The sequence below is a fragment of the Chiloscyllium plagiosum genome, unplaced genomic scaffold, assembly GCF_037043375.1.
Source record: "Chiloscyllium plagiosum isolate Xiang-an unplaced genomic scaffold, Cpla_swu_hap1 HiC_scaffold_22, whole genome shotgun sequence".
NCBI lineage: Eukaryota > Metazoa > Chordata > Chondrichthyes > Orectolobiformes > Hemiscylliidae > Chiloscyllium > Chiloscyllium plagiosum.
Genome location: NW_028270160.1, coordinates 29,924,629 through 29,938,744, shown reverse-complemented (window position 1 = coordinate 29,938,744; position 14,116 = coordinate 29,924,629).

Genomic DNA, 14,116 nt, shown 5'->3' with positions numbered 1-14,116 from the left:
AAGATACTTGGTGAGATAATTGCTACTTACTGTTGTTTTGAGTTTTCATGACAACACAATGAAAGGCCAGATCAACAAACAAGTTGGGTTCAGAAGAAAACATCCATTCTAACAGAAGGGCAGTTTTTAGTTTGTGGAAGTCTTCATGCTGACAAACTGGGAAAGAAATCTTAAGGGCTCCCAGCAGTTCAAGTAGAAAAGGTTGAAAAATGCTCTCTTTTTTTCCCTGAGGATTCAGCGATGAAGCATTGGTGAATTAGCATCTCTGTCTATTTCAGGGAGAGACAGTAATTTAGAGACTTATAGCTGATGAACATGTTGAAAGTCACTGAAAGGAAATGCTTGCGCCCTCATCAGCTGTGTAAATAATTTTAAGGTGAATAAAGAAGTGATACTCTCTTGGCCTTGAGTGTCTATACTGGAGATTGATGGGAAAGAGAGTTGGTCCTTTCATTTTGGCATTTATGATAAAATATTGGCAAATTATTTTACATACATGTCGCTTTTTATTTCTCTTCTCTAATAAGCTTGTGTTCTTTTGTTGAACGTACATTCACAGATTTATATGAAAATGTCAGTGAATGACTATGATAGTAACTAAATTGCAAAAAAGAATACAGACTAACAAGCCAGATTTCACTCTGACTTATCCAGTACTTCCATCAGTTGGGATCATAACATCCCAAAGCAGCTTATTTTTAATAAATATAAGCCTGCCCAATATCTCTGTCAGTAATAAACTCTCAGTGTGACTGATAGGGAGCTTAATAAGGAATGATAATCAGCTAAAGTAATATTTGTGAATGTATGTTTATATTTAACTTGATGAACCGTCACAATAAAAGAGGTAGTAGTTGAGACACTGAACAGGTTAAGTATTCTTAAAGAACAAATAATTGGTAGTTGGCTGTACATCATATTGATAAACTACCAAGACAGGATGAAACATATCCAAGTGTACTGAGGTGGAAATTGCAGAAACACTGGCCATGGTTTTGCAATTCTCCTTAGATGTAGAGGTGGTATCAAAAGGATTTTCATGAAACAGTCTTAGGATGAACTCAGAAGCTATATTTCAGTCAATGTAAACTCATGGTGAAATAGCTTTTAAAAACAATATTTCAGGACAAAATTAACCACAGTTCAAAATTAATATTAATTAATGGGAAAAAAAAACTTGGCAGATAGAATATAATCTGAGGAAATGTGAGGTTATGCAATTTAGCAAAAATATTATTAAATGGAGAATCACAAAGCAGTGGAACATAGGAATTTGAGAGTCCTTATCTCTGATTCACAAAAAGCTAGCATTCAAGTTCGACGGGTAACAGGGAAGGCAAATGGAATGTTGGCCTTTATTTCAAAGGGAATGGAGTTTAAAAGCAAGGAAGCTTTGCTAAAATTATACAAGGCACTGTTCAGACCACAACTAATGGAACACTGTGAAGAGTTTTGAGTCCTTTATCTCAGGAAAGATATATTGGCATTGTAGACAGTCCAGATCTTGTGAGCTGTGTAATGAGGAGAGGTTGAGTACGTTGTGCATGTACTCATTGGACTTTAGAAGAATGAGTGGCAACCTTACTGAAACTTACAAGATTCTTAGGGGATTTGATTTGGAGATGCCGGTCTAGGACTGGGGTGTACAAAGTTAAAAATCACACAACACCAGGTTATAGTCCAACAGGTTTAATTGAAAGCACTAGCTTTCAGAGTGCTGGTCTTTCTTCGTGTTGTTGTGAAGTACACAATTGTAAGACACAGAATTTATAGCAAAAGTCTACAGTGTGATGTAACTGAAATTATACATTGAAAAATACCTTGATTGTTTGTTGAGTCTTTCATCTGATAGATAGTTTCACTTCTTTCATATGGAAATCACAAAACGTTTTTTAAAAGTTACATTCTCAGGTTAACTGTAACAATTGGTGTCAGCCAGATAATATGTTGAAGGTGTTAGCCCCCTGTGTTTCCTGTCTGTGCCATAATGTTTAGACTGATTCTAATCTAAAAAGTGAGTTAACAGATTCTTACATGGATTCATGCAGTTTTTCAGCAAAGTACTTATGTACTTCACAACCACCTGATGAAGGAGCAGCACTCTGAAAGCTAGTGCTTCCAATTAAACCTTTTGGACTATAACCTGGTGTTGTGTGATTTTTAATTTAGGGGATTTGACAGGGTAGATATGGAAAGGTTGACTCCCTGCATGGAAGAGTCTCAGACCAGAGGGTATAATCTCAGAATAAAGACAAAAATGAGGAGAAATTTCTTCTGAGTGATGTGTATTCTTTACCACAGAACGCTGTCAAGGCTGGGTCATGAAGTATATTCAAGGCAGAGATAATTTTAATCAATAAAGGAATCAAAGCTTATGGAAGTAGGCAGGGAAGTGGAGTTCAGGATTATCAGATCTCATTCACTATCAGAGCAGATTCAATGGATTGAATGGCCTACAACTACTCCAGTGTATCATGGTCTAGTAGACAAAAGTGAATTAATGAAGGGAGGCCAGCTCGAATTTGATAAGAGCAAATTATGCTTAACTAATTTGATTGAATTGTTTGATGTGACAGCATGTGTGGATGAAAATAATGCAGTTATGTGCTGTAAATGAACTGCCAAAAGTACGTGATAAAAAGTACCACTTAATAGACTGTGAACAAAGTTAGAGCTCATTGCATGAGCTCTGGCAGTAGCAGTATGGATATAAAATTGGCTGAATGACATGAAAAAGAGTGATGACTGGCTGTTTTCATACAGGGGCAAGGGTCCCCAGGGGTCAGTATTAGGACTTTTGCTTTTATTGACATATATTGGAAATCTTAAAATGGTACAAATCTCACAAGTTTAGAAGCATTGTGAATTACAAGGATAGTAGTGACAGACTTCAAAAGGATATAGACAGAATGGTGAAATGGGGAGATTGAATTTAGTTTATAGGTGTGAAGTGGTTTATCTTGCTACAATTCTAAAGCGGGTGTAGAACGAGATGGCCTTGGGGTATTTGTGCAAAAATCATTAACAGTGGCAGGGCAGTTTAAGAGCGCAGTTAATAAAGTCTAATCGGAATCTGGGCTTTATAAGTTGATGCACAATGTAAAAAAAGCAAGGAAGCTCTGATACACGTGTACAAAACATTGGTTTAGCCTCACATGAAGCTTTGCATCCAGTTGTGGGCACCATACTTTGCCAACAATGTAAAGACATTAGTGGAGAGTACGTAAGTGATTCACAAGAATTGTTTCAGGGATGAGGAACTTTGACTGTGCTCCTTTGAAAAGAGAAGTTTGTGAGACAGGTGTCCAAAATCATGTGTATTATGGCCAAAGTAGTTAGGGCCAAACATTTCTGGTTGACTGAAAGATCAAGAGCCAGAGGACACAGATTTAAGATGATTGGCAAAAGAAACAACAGCAGCATGAAGAAAAGCTCTTTTATTCAGCAAGTGGTTGGATTGCAATGACAGAGAATGGTGTAGATAAGATTTAATCATGGCTTGCAAAAGAAAATTGAATCATTATTGGACAGACAAGAGATATATTTGCAAAGTGCTTCAGAGAACATCTCCAGGACATCCGCACCAATCAACCCCACCGCCCCATCGCTGAACACTTCAACTCCCCCTCCTACTCTGCTGAGATCATGCAGGTCCGGGGCCTCCTGCATCGCCACTCCCTTACCACCCGACGCCTGGAAGACGTTCACCTCATCTTCTGCCTCAGGACCCTCCAATTCCATGTCATCAGTGGATTGCACCAGTTTCCTCATTTTTCCTCTCCCCACCTTATCCCAGTTCCAACCTTCCAGCTCAGCACCATCCTCATGACCCATCCCATCTGTCCATCTTTCTTCCCATCTATCTGCTCCACCCTCCCCTCCGACCTATCACCTTTACCGCCAACCTCATCCAGCTATGGCACTCTCAGCTACCTGCCCTGCAGCCCCACCCCTATCCTATTTATCTCTTCACCCCCGAGGCACCCAGCCTCATTTCTGATGAAGGGCCTTTGCCTGAAACATTGATGTTCCTGTTCCTCGGATCATGCCTGACCTGCTGTGCTTTTCCAGCACCACACTCTTGACTCTAATCTCCAGCATCTGCAGTGCTCACTTTCGCCAAGAGATATATTTGTCAGTGTACATGGAAACAGTTCAGTAATAGGGTCAGTTGAGTTTTTCTTGTAAAAGATTGAGACAAGCATAAAGAACTGATTGACCTCCTTCAGTACTGTAACTATTCTGTGATTTTAAGAAACCTTTGCAGCAACATTCACCATATCTCTACAACAGTTCAAACTGGATCACATATACAGTTACTTAAAGGATCATATTTCCCAATATTTCCACATTTTATATATATATATAAATGAGAGAGCGAGAGCGAGAGCGAGAGCGAGAGAGAGAGAGCGAGAGAGAGAGAGCGAGAGAGAGCAAGAGAGAGCGAATCAATGAGGATAACTGTTGAAGGCAGAGATAAAATTATTGGCAGTTACAACCCTTTATAGAATCCCTACAATGTGGAAGCATTTGGTTCATCAAGTCTACACCAACCGTCTAAAGAACATCCCAGCCAGACCCACCCCCTACCCTGTCATCTTGCATTTCCCATGGCTAATCTGCCTGGCCTGCATATCCTTGGACACTGTGGGCAATTAGCATGGCCAATCCACCCGACCTGCACACCTTTGGTCTGTGGGAGGAAACCTACACAGACATGGGAAGAATGTGCAAAGTCCACACAGACAGTTGCCTGAGGCTGGAATCAAACCACGTCCCTGGCGCTATCAGGCAGCAGCGCTAACCACTGAGCCACAACTCCCATGTTGCAGCACAAACACAGATCTCTCCAATACTGATCTCTTGACCAATAAAATGAGACCCAAGACCCAAGTACCTGAACAGCCTTGAAGTCTTTCAGTTCTGTTACAGGGTACTATGCTGCACCCCATGCCTGCCTAGAAATGATTGTGATCCAGTTTGTTGGCCATTGTTGCTTAAAACTGTTTTATAAGAAGTAGCCCTAGTATAAGATCATTACCTGTTTTTAAAGTAGACTGGTTTCATTGACCTTACAGCTTTAGAAATAGAAGGGCACCTTGGAAGGTGTGGTATACAGCTGGCAAATTCAGTTGAAGAAGAACACAGATCATTTTCTTCAATTTTCCAAATGGTAGCAGGAACGTCAGCTAAAGATGCAAAAGCATCACTTCTATTAAAATTATTAGATAGGACTATTCTGTATAAAAGCAGGCTGGCATATTTTGCAGAAACCAGAACGTCTTATTGGAGAATGTTAGCTACCTCATGAAGGAGCAGTGCTCGGAAAGCTTGTACTTTCAAATTAGGTGTTGGGTGATTTTTAATCTTGTCCACCCCAGTCCAACACCGGCACCTTCACATTATTGGAGAATGGTTTATTCACACATTCAATGTTTGTCTTTGTATCCACTACCATTTCCCATCAATTCAGGCATGTCAGCTATTACGAAGAGATGTTGTCCAATTATTATTATTAAAAGGTTATGAGGACTCACATATATATATTCCTTGAACTTTTAAACGAAACACTTAAAACAGCAACAACATTGTATCTAGGGAACAGAGAATTTGGGTGGGGTTACGCAGTAAGAGCAACACCCAATGTACCCGTTCTCTTTCTTTGCAGCTCCTTTCAGCAAATGTATGAACAGAAAACCCACTGGAAGTCAACTTTACCATTTGTGGATGACTTTTGCAGAGAATTTATTAGATCTACTCCATTCTCAAAAAGGGAAATCAGCCAGCTTCATCTATTCCAGGAAGACATCCCAGTGCTAGCTCCTAGTGTTCAGAATAACTTTGAAATAATCCATGTTTTATCATTTTTAATGTGTGTGACTATTACCAAAATACTGTAAAGTTAACACTTTGTAGTGCTTTTTCTTTGTTTCTCCTTAGACTTGCGTTTCTATTAGTTTCTTAGTTATTTTCTTGGAAGGGTGTGCATATATATTTACATAGTCCAAACTATTTTTCAGTAATCTTTGCAATTGTAACTAAGTCAATTGTTAGCAATAAATCAATGACTTGTTGCTGACCAAAGAAACCTAGCTATCTTGTTTTCAATACAGTGTAGGACTTACATAAGTATCCATATCACCAATCTGGTTACATTTTAAGATTGGTTATGGCCAGTGGAGGAATACAATGCGAAAATAATTGATGTGCCCATGTAACCTCAGTCACGACACAGTGCATCATGTGATTCAGTTCATATGCACTTCATTTGATTTTGAAAATACTTGCCATATTCCCGGAAATACATCCAGGGAAGTTATTTGGGTGGAACTGAGAAATAAGAAAGTGTTGATCACCTTATTAGGATTGTATTATAGACCCCCCAGTAGTCAGAGGGAAATTGAGAAACAAACTTGTAAGGAGATCTCAGCTATCTGTAAGAATAATTGGGTAGTTATGGTAGAGGATTTTAACTTTCCAAACATCGACTGGGACTGCCATAGGGTTAAAGGTTTAGATGGAGAGCAATTTCTTAAGTGTGTACAAGACAATTTTCTGTTGTGGATGTACCTACTAGAGAAGGTGCAAAACTTGACCTACTCTTGGGAAATAAGGCAGGACAGGTGACTGAGGTGTCAGTGGGGGAGCACTTTGGGGCTAGTGACCATAATTCTATTCGTTTTAAAATAGTGATGGAAAAGGATAGACCAGATCTAAAAGTTGAAGTCCTAAATTGAAGAAAGGCCAATTTTGACAGTATTAGGCAAGAACTTTCGAAAGCTGATTGGGAGCAGATGTTCGCAGGCAAAGGGACAGCTAGAAAATGGGAAGCCTTCAGAAATGAGATAACAAGAATCCAGAGAAAGTATGTTCCTGTCAGGGTGAAAGGGAAGGCTGGTAGGTATAGGGAATGCTGAATGACTAAAGAAATTGAGGGTTTGGTTAAGAAAAAGAAGGAAGCATATGTCAGGTATAGACAGGATAGATCGAGTGAATCCTTAGAAGAGTATAAAGAAAGTAGGAGTATACTTAAGAAGAAAATCAGGAGGGCAAAACGGGGACATGAGATAGCTTTGTCAAATAGAATTAAGGAGAATCCAAAGGGTTTTTACAAATATATTAAAGGACAAAAGAGTAACTAGGGAGAGAATAGGGCCCCTCAAAGATCAGCAAGGCAGCCTTTGTGTGGAGCCACAGAAAATGGGGGAGATACTAAATGAATATTTTGCATCAGTATTTACTGTGGAAAAGGATATGGAAGATATAGGCTGTATAGATGGTGACATCTTGCAAAATGTCCAGATTACAGAGGAGGAAGTGCTGGATGTCTTGAAAAGGTTAAAGGTGGATAAATCCCCAGGACCTGATCAGGTGTACCCGAGCACTCTGTGGGAAGCTAGAGAAGTGATTGCTGGGCCTCTTGCTGAGATATTTGTATCATCGATCATCACAGGTGAGGTGCCAGAAGACTGGAGGTTGGCAAACGTGGTGCCACTGTTTAAGAAGGGCGGTAAAGACAAGCCAGGGAACTATAGACCAGTGAGCCTGACCTCGGTGGTGGGCAATTTGTTGCAGGGAATCCTGAAGGACAGGATGTACATGTATTTGGAAAGGCAAGGACTGATTCAACATAGCTTTGTGTGTGGGAAATCATGTCTCACAAACTTGATTGAGTTTTTTGAAGAAGTAACAAAGAAGATTGTTAAGGAAAGAGCAGTAGATGTGATCTATATGGATTTCAGTCAGGCGTTGGACAAGGTTCCCCATGGGAGTCTGATTAGCAAGGTTAGATCTCATGGAATACAGGGAGAACTAGCCATTTGGATACAGAACTGGCTCAAAGGTAGAAGACAGAGGGTGGTGGAGGAGGGTTGTTTTCCAGACTGGAGACCTGTGACCAGTGGAGTGCCACAAGGATCAGTGCTGGGCCCCCTACTTTTTGTCATTTACATAAATGATTTGGATGTGAGCATAAGAGGTACAGTTAGTAAGTTTGCAGATGATACCAAAATTGGAGGTGTAGTGGACAACGAAGAGGGTTACCTCAGATTACAACAGGATCTGGACCGTGAAGAAGGCATTTGGTATGCTTTCCTTTATTGGTCAGAGTATTGAGTACAGGAGTTGGGAGGTCATGTTGCAGCTGTACAGGACATTGGTTAGGCCACTGTTGGAATATTGCGTGCAATTCTGGTCTCCTTCCTATCGGAAACATGTTGTGAAACTTGAAAGGGTTCAGAAAAGATTTAAAAGGATGTTGCCAGGATTGGAGAATCTGAGCTATCGGGAGAGGCTAAACAGGCTGGGGCTGTTTTCCGGGAGTGACGGAGGCTGAGGGGTGACCTTATAGAGGTTTACAAAATTATGAGGGGCATGGATAGGATAAATAGACAAAGTCTTTTCCCTGGGATCGGGGAGTCCAGAACTAGGGGGCATAGGTTTAGGGTGAGAGGGAAAAGATATAAAAAAGACCTAAGGGGCAATTTTTTCACGCAGAGGGTACTACGTGTATGGAATGAGCTTCCAGAAGATGTGGTGGAGGCTGGTACAATTGCAACATTTAAGAGGCATTTGGATGGGTATATGAATAGGAAAGGTTTGGAAGGATATGGGCCGGGTGCTGGCAGGTGGGACTAGATTGGGTTGGGATATCTGTTTGGCATGGACGGGTTGGACCGAAGGGTCTATTTCCATGCTGTACATCTCTATGACTCTGTTAAATATTTTACATTGAAGAGCCTTTCCATTGTTCTACACTGCGGCTGTCAAAATGGATGCTGTGGTACAGGAATTCACATATCTCATTAGCTTTGAGAAACAGTTTCAAAGGTTTACGATTCATTTTATTTAGGCAATAAAAATTCTGCTGCCCAAGGGGAAGTCCACTTGGGCAGACAGTTAGATCTGGGACTGTGTTTTGCTAGCAGTAGCCTATGACATGGCTGCCGCTGGGGCTCCATTCCTATTCAGACTTTCAGCTCACTCCTAAGAACTGCTGGTCTAATCCAAGCATTCACATTTCAACAGCTTCAACTGCGCCACCACCAGCAGTGGCCCCCGCTTGGACTATAGCTGGAGGATGAGAATATAAGAACGAGGAGAAGGAGTAGGCAATTCAGGCCGTCAAGCCTGCTGCAATATTTAACATGATCATGGCTGTTCTCAACTCGACCTCAACTCCACTTTCCTGCCTGCTTCTCATAACACTTAAACCAATCAGTAATTATAAATCTGTCTCTCCCTTCTTTAAATTTATTCAGCTTTTCTGTATCAACTGCACTCTGTGGTAGTACATTCCGCAGATTCATGACCCTTTGACAGAAGCAATTCTTCCTATCTCTGTTTTAAATCTTTCACCCTATAGCTTAAAACTGTGAATTCTCGTTCTAGTTGAGGGCCACACTGGTTTTGGGGGATAGCAGGGTGGTGGTCAAACTGCTGAGGAAAGGCAGCAGTTCCCATGTGTTTGGCGGGGTGAATCCTCCATCGCTGAAAGAGTGCCTGAAAAGGTGGACATGCCACCAGAGGCAACTGGGAGATCATCAAGATTTATCTGGCACACTCCACACAAAATGGTATGTCCTCCAACCACTGGTGGAATGCCAATGGAGCCAGTGAGAGATGCCTATTGGCAACTTAAATGATTCAATTGGGTTCAAAACAGACATGGCTTCTACCACTGGCAATGACATGGTGGTGGAAAGATGCAATTTTATAAATGGATTTAGAGGGCAGCATGGTGGCACAGTGGTTAGCACTGCTGCCTCACAGCGCCAGAGATCCGGGTTCAATTCCCGCCTCAGGCAACCCACTGTGTGGAGTTTGCACATTCTCCCAGTGTCTACGTGGGTTTCCTCCGGGTGCTCCGGTTTCCTCCCACAGTCCAAAGATGTGCCGGTTAGGTGAATTGGCCATGCTAAATTATCCGTAGTGTTAGCTGAAGGGGTATGGGTGGGTTGCAGGTCGGTGTGGACTTGTTGGGCCGAAGGGCCTGTTTCCACACTGTAAGTAATCTAATCTATAAATTGGGCAAGAAATTTTAGTGGCATTGAGTAAGAAATTTTAGAACTAGGACTTTACAGCAAATATAAACTGCACTTACAAAGCAAGTACACACATGGTCCTCATCTGAGATGCTACAAATTTTAGTGAGTACAACATTGAAAATGAGCTAATATTAAAAAAGGAAGCAAATAGATACATAAAAGAAATATTTGCAGAGCTATGGGATAAAGGGAAAGACTAACCGCAAAGTTCTTTCAAAGAACCAGCACAGTCTGTGTTTTTAGCAGCAATTTTATAATTAAAAGATTTAGGATAGCTAACACCTTTCATGATCTCTCAAATTACAAATATATTTGTGGTGCAGGTTCGAAGGGCAGAATGGCCTACTCCTGCACCTAATGTCTATATTTGAGATTTTTACGTAAAAGCTGTCTCACCTGTCAATATTCTTTGTAATGTCTCATTGAAGCACATCTGAACTGCTCTTCTAGCCTGTGCTCTTCCGAGCAAATCAGAACCCAAATGCTTTGCTATCTGACAACGATTAGTAGCCCCAGCTTGTATACGTACTTTTTCAGGAAGTGCAACCTAGATATATAGGAAAGGAAAAGTATTCATCTTTGTCGGCAGGATGCTATCTAAACACAAAATTGCAAAATAATAAATCTGAAATGTGAATATAATTGGAACTAACAAATTTGACTTGGTTAAGAAAGAAAACAAAACTTTTGGACCAGCAGTTCCAATATTTTGTTGAACTCTAAGTACATGCTAAAAGGAATTGAAATCAAAATACTGTGAATGTTGCAAATCTGGAATAAAAACACAAAGTACTGGAAAAAATCAGTAGGTCTGGCAGCATCTGTGCAGAGAGAAACAGAGTTAAGTATGAGTCCAGTATGATGCTTCAGAACACTGACTTCCCTTGCTGACACTGGCTTGTAAGGAATGGCCGATTTCCCCAGTTCAAGAGGACTGTCAGCATCAATGAAATAACATCCTGAAGCTTCAGAACAAGGATTGTAGATAAAATTGACACCTGTCATTTGTTATTAGATTCTTTATTTCACAGATGTAAAAGAAATTATAAGACAATACAAATACTAGTGGATAGGTGGAATCCAGATAATGACATCAAGTAGTGGAGTTGCTGCTGCAAGCTACTGCCATGCTATTTGTCGTTATTTCCTTCTTTGAATGTTTCTACTAAGCTGTGCATGACCACTGAGTGATCCATCATGTACTGTCCAAGAAGCAAACAGATTGCCCACAAACAACATTCCCCCAAAGAGGTGCACATGGGTGGCATCAAACAAGCCTTGGACAGCAATGAGAAGTTAGAAAGAATATTGCTTTCATTTTTCCCTTGTTTCTTCACAACCTCTTGCCTCCCCTTTAAGACTGCATCCTCTTCCACTTTCCTCATTCCTCTCTTCCTTCCCCCGTTTTATTTGATTTTGAACCTTCCCCGTTCTCCCTGCTTCCTTAAACAGGTTTTATTTTCTAAATTGACTATTAAATGTTCGGTGCCACTAAACACGGTTTTCAAAAGTGAGCCACTGAAGTTCCTGTTGAAGATTAGAGATGGGACACTGAGCAAGACAAATTAATATAGATACGAGAAAAAAAGGTTTAAAAGTGGCTCTAAGACTTCAGAATTTGCAGGGTCTTCAGAGGAGAAACTGCAACAAGGAAATTTACAGGTTTCAACTGTAAAATCTAAGCCCATGGGACAGAGAGAGATGAAGAAATGCAACAACATCACCTTGCAGATGGAGACCTGAATCATGGCAATCCACTATTTTCCAAAATAGGTAGAGAATATGCATTAAATGTGTTGACTGGAATTTTACTATGATCATACTAAAAAACATTACCAGCAGTTACACAGTCCATCATTAAGGATGAGGTTTCTAAATTCTTGGAAGAGCAGAGTCTGATTAGAACAAGTCAACATGGATTTAGTAAAGGGAGGTCATGCCTGACAAACCTGTTGGAATTTTTTGAAGAGGTAACAAGTAGGTTAGACCAGGGAAACCCAGTGGATGTGGTCTATCTAGACTTTCAAAAGGCCTTTGATAAGGTGCCACACGGGAGGCTGCTGAGCAAGGTGAGGGCCCATGGTGTTCGAGGTGAGCTGCTGGGATGGATTGACTGTCTAACAGAAGGCAGAGAGTTGGGATAAAAGGTTCTTTTTCAGAATGGCAGCCGGTGACGAGCGGTGTCCCGCAGGGTTCGGTGCTGGGGCCACAGCTGTTCGCATTATATATTAATGATTTGGATGAGGGAACCGGGGGCATTCTAGCAAAGTTTGCCGATGATACGAAGTTAGGTGGACAGGCAGGTAGTACTGAGGAAGTGGGGAGGCTACAGAAGGATCTAGACAGGTTGGGAGAGTGGTCCAGGATTTGGCTGATGGAATTTAACGTGAGCAAGTGCGAGGTCTTGCACTTTGGCAAAAAGAATAAAAGCATAGACTACTTTCTAAATGGTGAGAAAATTAATAAAGCCAAAGCACAAAGGGATCTGGGAGTGCTAGTCGAGGATTCTCTAAAGGTAAACATGCAGGTTGAGTCCGTGATTAAGAAAGCGAATGCAATGTTGTCTCTTATCTCAAGAGGGTTGGAATATAAAAGCAGAGATGTACTACTAAGACTGTATAAAGCTCTGGTTAGGCCCCATTTGGAGTACTGTGTCCAGTTTTGGTCCCCACACCTCAGGAAGGACATACTGGCACTGGAACGTGTCCAGCGGAGATTCACACGGATGATCCCTGGAATGACAGGTCTAACATATGAGGAACGGCTGAGGATACTGGGATTGTATTCGTTGGAGTTTAGAAGATTAAGGGAAGACTTAATAGAGACGTACAAAATAATACATGGCTTGGAAAAGGTGGATGCTAGGAAATTGTTTCAGTTAGACGAGGAGACTAGGACCCGTGGACACAGCCTTAGAATTAGAGGGGGTCATTTCAGAACAGAAATGCGGAGACATTTCTTCAGCCAGAGAGTGGTGGGCCTGTGGAATTCATTGCCACAGAGTGCAGTGGAAGCCGGGACGCTAAATGTCTTCAAGGCCGAGATTGATAGATTCTTGTTGTCTAGAGGAATTAAGGGCTACGGGGAGAACGCTGGTAAGTGGAGCTGAAATGCGCATCAGCCATGATTGAATGGCGGAGTGGACTCGATGGGCCGAATGGCCTTACTTCAACTCCTATGTCTTATGGTCTTATAGTCAGGATAGGAAGTCTGCATACTTACATGCCAACAATGGTCTGGTTGATTTCACTATGTACCTCTGTTGTCATGATTCTGCTCAGCAAATTTATATTGTCACAAGATATATTTATTATCTCATCATAATGTATGTTCTCCAAGTGCAAGGTAACTGGTTCAAGCAGAAAGCCCATCCTCCTCCTGCTATTGTTGTGAACATCAGAAATGTAATTCAGTATTTCTCAGTGTTACTTGTGTTAAGTAGTGGAAGACATTTGTTTTCTCCTGGGTAAATTTCTGTTTCTCCATTGGTTTCCAGGCTGTATTGGGATCGCAACCTTAGTCATTGCTTTCTCCTGAAAGCTGTTCTCTACATAATCACAACTTATTTAGGTTCCCTGTTCGAGTGTCAGCAATGGTTTGGTTGGTAGCACTCTGGCTCTGGGTTCAAGACTTGAGCATAAAATCAGGTGCACATGACAGTGCTGTCCTGAGAAAATAGTACATGTCAGACCTGCCTATTTTGGACGAGATGTCAAACTAAGGCCCCATCTGCCTGCTGAAGTGGATGAGAAAGTACAAATGATGCTGATTGGAAAAGGAACGATCCCTAGTATCCTGGGAAAATTCCATCTCTCAATCAACATCACCAAAAGGAGATAAGTTGGTCATATCACATTGTTATTTCTAGGAGTTTCTTGTATGAAAATTGATTGCTGTGTTTCCTACATTATGATAGCGTCTACATTTCCAAAAACAAATACTTAATTGGTATAACAGTGTTTTAAGATGTCTGGTGGTTGTACAGATCTAAATTTAAATCTTTCATTCTTCTGTTGGGACATTCACTCTCACTTTGATCTATCTTAGCTTGTTTCCATATAGATCTAGAT